Genomic DNA, 8,473 nt, shown 5'->3' with positions numbered 1-8,473 from the left:
CAAACAAATAGCATCTCATATGAAAGCTAAGACCCTGGCGAGTTCAACAGTACCACTATTATTGCGCTAAAAACTCAGTGAACCAGCAGCATACAAAGGTAAACAACCACTTATTTACAGTGACTAACAGATATTCTGTCTTACCTTCGAAGTTTTGTGATGAAAAGTTGTACTTGAGAGCAAAAAACGCTGGTTTTAGTGAGTCCAACACAGCCGTGTTTGTTTACAACTCCATTTCACCCAGTGCCTGCCTACAGTAGCTGCACCGGAACAACAGACAACCCTGGCAACCCGCAATTCCGGCCGTTAATTGGCTGGTACAATGTACACAGAACGTGTCAGAACCATAGACTGTATATTTTTATGGAAAAGCAATACTTTCATTCTGTACCCCTCAAAACGCCCCGTGGCTGTATTATTTAAAAAAAAAATATAGCTTTTTATAAATATTCTACATATTCAACCTTTAAATTAATGAGGAGGGTTCCAGTCTGAACAAGGCTTACATTAGACGTGACAATTCTAAATTGTTTCTTTGTGAAATTTATCAGCCAGCTCTGAAATGCAAAAGCTTACTGATGGTTTGGCGTAACTGAGCTATAACTGAACAGGTTTCTCATATTTGTAAATATCACATCATGAATTTTAGATAATGCTGAAACTAGGCAGTCACAGTTTATATGAGTTTTGTAATGGGCCTGTGAAGCCTCTATATAGGAATGACACACTAGTAGCTGACACATTGATTGATGGCAGTACCAAAGTGGCCTTGTTTTGATATTTAATAGCCCTAGTACCCCCCAGTGAGAGACAAAGCACATGATAAGGCTTAACCGGGCCTATGACAGGCTTAGCCTACTGGTTACTGCGAGGAGTGACAGGCTGATGGGAAAATGAGTTTCCAAAGCACTGTGAGAGTGGCCACATATTGCTGATGTCACCAAAGCGGGGCTTGGCACAAAGAAACGCCCTTGCACACACACACACACACACACACACACACACACACAAGGATCACCTGCCTGGAGACAGGGTAGATTATGGGGAATTAGTGGGCACTGTGTGACTTGGCACTGAAACTGGGGGTCCTGTTGTTGTCGGCACAGGATCTGATCTTCTGCCAAAATACACTGACACACTCTTAGAATAGAGAGCATGCAGATGACTGAGGACACACCGATACGAACACATGCAGAAGGTAGAGACAGACACATTTGTACCCATGTGACTGTGCTGACACATGCATGTTGTACACACTGTATGATGTGCTTTCATGAGCACATGTATACTCAAACACATATAATCTAATATACACACACAACACATTAGGAGCCACCCTGCATTACACATACACATTCTCTCTCTCTCTCTCTCTCTCTCTCTCTCTCTCTCTCTCACACACTCACACACACACACATACACAAGCTCCCACAATTGAAAGTGTGTCCCTCATCCGACAGTAGCAACTGTAACAATGACAAGACTTAGCAGTGCAACAGTAGCCCCCTGTAGATTGACATACGAGACCGCTGTTCATACAGTGCAACCATTCACAGCCTCAGAGCTTGATAACTCACTTTTAGGCAACACTAACCTGCAGCTGTGCACTGCTATTATTAACAGTGAGGTCTTTACATGAAATGTCTGCCTTTATTCAGGCTTTAAGTGACAAGCATATCCAGCTAATATAAACAGGGATATAGTATGGTGGATGGTAGGTATAATTTGATATACAGTAAATCAGTTTGAATATGGCATGTAGAAGCCATGCCTTAAGATCAGTCTTACACTTTAACTCTGCATAATTGGTATTGTATTTAAAAAAATAATATTAGATATTAGATCTAAAAGAGCTAATTAAGTTACTTGTTGAATGTCATTTAAAATGTGATACACTGATTTGACATAATAATGTTAACTCAAAGTTCACTCACTGGCTTTTTCCAGAGCTTTCAAACACAAATCAAAGTCTTTATCAGCAAATTGAGTTTGCGTTGTTGTCATGGAGATACCTCAGTTGTCAGAATGATCCACACGTTGTGCATAATTGAATCGACTCTTGCAAATCTAGCACTTAAAACGTTGTTAATTCACTGCACACATTTACAGCAAGGTATATTTATGTTCAGCCAACATTTGCACTGGTGCAGAATGCAGGACGACTAGCTGAACTGCTGCATTAGACGGTCCGAACTTCCGCCCTGGGCAACATACTGGAGTGCTCTCTCTCCCGCTCTCTACAAAACTACGAGGACCCTCTCCTGCTGCAGGATCTATCACTAACATATGCAGACAAGCCTGCAATGACATTAACTTGAAGGCATACAAACATGGGCCATTGGTTAAAACGTAATTCTACATCATCTGAAGCGGAACTTACTAAGAAAAAAACACCAGAACCGAAAAGGAATCCAACACCAGTGATGTCAACATAAACAACGTTAATCCACAGGATGCTCAGACAGCTAACAGTAACGTTACTAAGATGAACCAGCAGTCCAAAGACAAGTTTCAGGCTAACTGGCTCAGGACATATTCAACTTAACAATGGTGAAATGAGCTGCTCGATCTGTAAAATGTATGGTGCTGCACCTTTTACCAGCTGATGACACTCAGACACTCAGATGGCATTTCTCATACAGCAGCCTTGAAGAGAAGGAGCAAGGCAGATTCAGCAGAGAACGTGATGCTAAGTTACAGTTGCTCCCCTCCAACTTTTTTTACCTTACAATAGTTAAGTTAAGAATAACTACTTAACTATATAATACTATATAACTACTAATTAATATAATATAGTTCAGAGAAAACCTTAAATTGAAGGAGAGCAACAAAATGCAATCAGTAAGAATAGGACAATGTAAGACCTATTGCTCCCCCCTAACAAACTGAGATCCCCCCTATGTGAAACATTTAAGGGGGTTACTCCCCCCAATTGTGTAAAAATGAATTTCAGGCTCTGCTATGTGTTGTGAAGAGGATCAAAGAAAGCATTAACCTTGACCTGCAGGTAGAGGAGGGCCTGTTATTGGCAGATACAAGAAATACAAGAAAATTACAAGAAATCAGATCTATTCATTTCCTGTGCTCCTTAAAACCATTGTGTTTATCCTTACCTGGAAATCAGTCCAATCTGTTATCCAACCTGCAATATTTTACACCTTTGTGGGAGATTGAAACCCTTGTCTCTGATAAAAGATGGTCTTTTGCATCGGATATGTCTGTGAAAGCTCCTGAAAATAATAAGTGGACAAAATATTTTTCCAAAGATCAAAAATTAATTTGCATACACCTACTTTAACTTGAACTCCAATTTATCAGAAACCCTTCTTCAAGGATTGCAGGCAACTGCATCCAACAGAATACTGGTATTTTGTTAACTGTGATATTTAATTATAAACCCAAGGTTATCACTTTTTTTCCTAGCCATTCTAAATTGAACATTAACATTTAACTCTGTGTAAAAACAGCGTACTTTTATGTGAGCTGGATTGTCACTCTCTTGCAACACACATACCATTCAGTTTTAAAACACACTTGGCATTAACAAGGGGGAACTTGCACTGCTGCTCAATGTCAAACACACATACCAAACACATGCATATTGTTCTCACATGCATGCTGGATTCATGCTCACACGTTCAGTTCAAATACACAAACAAAATGGCACAAAAGACTAGAGACTAAATCAGGTAGCATTTCAAGCAATGCATGCACACACACACACAGTTGTGGAGTATATGCAGGCAACAATACACATGCACACACATTGCTTTACAGTACACCAAGTCATGCATATTTCTCACATGCCCCTGCCAGTTGTCAGTCACTGCCTTTGAGCACAAGGCCTGGGGGACTAGTTTAAATCCTTCTGGAGACAGGATGACGGGCACAGAGGCCTGCACAGAACACACACACTCACACACGTGCGTGCACAAATGATTGATGGCATGGCCTATACTAACTATCTCTACATGATGAAACTCAGTGTTCTTTGCTGAGATCAAAGATTTGAGGTTTGAAAGAAGACACAACTTTTTCTCAGAAAATGAATTACTGTCATTCCAATATTCCAGCTCATAATATGTAAGAACATTGTGCATTTCTGTGAGCTGAAATACCAGTATAACAGCACAGCCTTGACTCATTGAGCCGTAACACACATCAACAAAAATGGAAACTTTGTTAAAAGTGGTTTTAACTTTTAGTCGACTATTGCTGAAACCAGGCCGGAAATTAAAAGCCCACCAGTAAATATTTTGTTGTGATTGCCTGCAAATAATGAGAGACAAAATAATGGATGCTCGTAAATGTTTCATTGCGAGGAGTAATATAACCAAATGCCTGATTTACTCTTTATCTGTGTAATATAACAAATCACAAATTAGTGGCTCAGTGTTGTGCTGTGCCATGCTTGACAGACCCCTTCTATTCCCCAGTTGATGATACATCAGCAATAGCTGAAGTAATTTCTGTTTATTTTTTTCAACCTCTTAAATTGCATTAAACCTACATCTGATGAAAATAATTTGAAAGCTTGAAAGCTATGGGCCAATGTGTCAGAGGTATTGTCAGGTGATTCGGTTAGCTGAATACTTGAAATCACCCAGTTGCTGTGCTGTGATTTGCGCAGTGTTCCTCCACTGGCTGCTGACAAAGTGTTGGCAGCTGCAGATGAGTTACAGGCATATTTTCGAGGATACTTTGTTTTTGCTTGTCGCATCACAAAGCGGCAGCAGCTAGGCAACCGCGAGAGAAAGCTGGAGTTTCCAGGCTTCAGAATGAAAGTTATGCAGAGGCAAAACAGATGGCGATGAGATGAAGTTTTTTTGGCATGGTGCTTTGCAATTTTTGATGCGCCCTTTTGTTGTTCTTGAACGCCGACATCAACTGTCTTCCTGGCTCTGCTGCGAGTGGCCGTAGCAGCTGTAATAATACTGCAGTGACAGGATTATGAAGGGTTTATGACCTAGTTCCTGCAGTGAAATGAGGTGGGTTACTGTAGGCTATATGAGTCAAACCTGACTATATGATTGCAATATGTGTCTATAAATTAACATTTTGCTCACTTAATGTGTGCATGTGTTATTGGTTCTTTTGTTTCACTTAGGCCATTTTCACCCCCACATACTCTTTACTTTGCCTTAATGATAAGACAATACACATTTGCTCAAAACTGGATGAAGCTGCATGGTTTCTGTGGGAGCAAGAAAGTATTTTATTGACAGATGACATAACATTATGGCTGCCCCATCCCCCTCTCTCAGACAAAAAGTATGCTGTGGATTGATGACAGCAACATCCAAAAAAATCCTTGATTTTCTCTCCCAACAAACATTAATAGAACTGCTCCCAGAAGAGGGAACTCTACTGTCAAAAATACTTATGTGCCAATATATTTATGGCACTTATGGCAGTATATTTCTCTGGGGGGTGGAGCCTTCAAACTTACATTTTTCTTAGGTGCGAAGGATATAATAGTCATCCAGTTTCTGAAGAGACCTCCAGTACTCCTGTGTCCTTGGGTTTGGAATCCGTAGTGTGACTCTGCACCATCCACCTACAGTGTTATTATGTTTTGATGAACGGGCCATGCGGGTGCAGTCCAAACTCAAGGGCACAGTCCATCTATCTACCATCTGTCAGCGACTTGTCATCTGGCTTTAGTAATTACACAAGTGTAAATATGGTCAGGAGACAGTAGTGTGCTGGCTGAATGAGTTCTATGTGGAATGTGTTTTATGTAGTCCTTCGATTTCATCAGGTCCAAAACTTGGGTTTATTTATTATTTATTTATCCAGGAAATTTGCTACATCACAGGTGATGTCTATAAGAGAAAAATCAGTGCATAGGGTTAAAGTGTCTTGCTGCAGGATGCTGCAGTAGTAGTCGTTTAGGTCAAAGAGGAGTTTTTCACATTCCCAAATTTCCCAAATTTTCTGTTTAAGTGAAAAGCTTGATTCTTTGAATTGTCACTGCTGCCTAATCCACTGATTTGCAGCATGTCCTTTTAAGAAAATATGACTTATTTCAAGAGGCATTTACTGCCTTCACAAGGAAACCAAACTGTGAAACAACCAATGAATAAAGATGAAGAGGGCCTGGTTTCATGCATAAACATCTTTGACCAGATAACCTATGGAAAACAATTTGCGGAAACAATAAAAAAGGGCCTATAAACCAGTTGTGGGAGATCAAGGAAATAGACATTTGACTTCAAAGCTCAGCAGGGAGGGTAAAACACCTTAAATCTTCCCTGAACGCTCCATTTTAGACTCCAGATATCCTTATCTTTATGTGCCGGTAGTTGTAAAAGATTAAAGTTGTCTGTATGCAGTGTGGGCCGACTCTTGGGGGTCTATCTTCACAGACCCCACAGACACAGAGGAACACTGACTGCATTTAGTAGAAAAAAAATCTTATAGTAGGAGATTTGTTCATATTATTGATTTTTCTACATAAGTGTGAGTCTTTGACAGGTCAAAATGAATTAACACAGTTTGTAAAGGTGCCTCTTTCAGATAAACTGCCAAATGTCTTCAATCAAAAGATGAACAGACAAAAAGATACATTTATCTAAAGACCTGATGAAGAAATTCACCTTAAGATGACACATAAATATTACCATTTTACTGATTTCTACTGGGATTTATCTAGCACAATGTCATATGGATCAGTTTTCCAAGGTGATGTATCTATTGCTAGCACCTGTCATGACTAATGCAGTTTGGACTTGGGTAGTCCTCATTGTTGGTGGTAAAGTAAAATAAAATAATAGAACCAGTGAGCAATGAAGGTTGAAACTAAGTTGTGTGGATTCACTGACACGGTACAGACATTTGAGCAATGGCTGAGCGAGCATGTTTTCTACTGGCAGTGCCTGTGGGAAAACTTAAGACATGAGGATCTATACTTTTGATGTTGACGGACAGGTGAACAACCCACCTTCCTACCCCTCAGGCTCTAGCCTTTATGGTGCAGACAGAGTTGACTGGCTGTCACATAGTGTTGATTCCTCTCTTTATTACAGTGTCATGTAGTTTTTTGTCAACTTTTATGTTGTTAAACTACTTTGGTTAAGGCCAGTGAAGTGTTGAGGCATTTCATGTGTCTTGAAAATAAATGTCATGTTTAAAAACGTGACCTATAGCCTCCTAACATGGCCAATTCCTAAAAGTCTGGCCCTGGATGTTGCATGTTTGACATAATAATGTTCCTGTTATGCCTCCTGGGTGCATTCTGTTCCCCAGCCTGAGAAAAACAGGTTTGATTTACTGCAGGATTGGACTCTATGTCCCCCTCACAATGTAATGAGCTCCTACAAGGTTGGTGGTGACAGAGGCTGTTCCAGCTGGTAGGTCTCTTTTGGCTATGGCCAGCCCACACTTCTCTTTATGTAAGCAGTTCAGGTTTTATTTTAAGGATGTATGGCAAAGTTACTAAATTATTACAACTAATAAAACAAGCAGTTAACACTTTAAGGATTGTCTCAGTGTGGTGGAACTCACCATCTCCATCCATCAGCTCTGACCTTCCAACCTCTTACTACACACACTGTAATCTACCAAACTACCAAAACACTAGTAACAGAGAGATTTCATTATTTTTAATACACATCTCAGGTGCAATTTCCATTGCACACCTCCACCTAATTGCATTGTTCTAAGTTGAATTTCACCTTGTCTAAAGATCTTTTCAAACTTACAGATTGTATGTTGTGGTCCATATCAATTGAGAGTTTGGTTTCTTTTCACACAGAAAAAAAATCCAAGCAAACCAAAATGCCTCACAATAAGTCCTGTGAGAACTCTGCTCATTGGTCAGGTGTGTCTGGGGTGGGAGCAAAAATGTAAACACAGGCAGAGGGGCTTATCTGCCAAATCGCAAAAATACAATGTACGTAGTTGCTTCAGTTCATTCTCTGTCTAGCTTATAGCAATTGCTGATTTCGTTCATTTGCACACCAACATGCAAAGTGCACATGGTTAGAGAGCCATTGAGCTTGAAATTGTTGAGTCCAAGACAATACATTGTTGCACAGATACTTATTGTGTGATACACTCAATAAATAAATGTTGACTCATTAGTCAGTCAACTAATTTTTGATCATTCAGATTCTCCTTGCTTTCTTTTATCTCATCTCTGTTCTCTTTGAGGTCACACTCTCTCGCTCCATCTACTCTCCCACTGTTTCACACCTCTCTTGTCCTTCTCCTCCTCCTCCTCTGCACTCTTGAATTCTCAAAATTTACCTTTGCTTGCCTATTTCCTCTCCTCTCTCCATCAGCACTCTCTCTCTCCCCCTCTGTGTTTGTTTACCAGCAAGTGCTGATTGCTGACCCAGCAGCCCTGCTGTCTGTTCACCACTTGCATTTTAGCTGTGAGAGGCTAACGACGGCAAGCAGGGAAAACTCTGACGTTTTTAACCTTAATCTGATGGAGGTTTTCCTTAGACAGCTTTTTACTGCTATTGTG

Source organism: Scomber japonicus, chromosome 7 (assembly GCF_027409825.1).
Source record: "Scomber japonicus isolate fScoJap1 chromosome 7, fScoJap1.pri, whole genome shotgun sequence".
Taxonomy (NCBI): domain Eukaryota; kingdom Metazoa; phylum Chordata; class Actinopteri; order Scombriformes; family Scombridae; genus Scomber; species Scomber japonicus.
The sequence above is the reverse complement of the archived record's forward strand: the minus strand, read 5'-3'. Positions refer to the sequence as shown.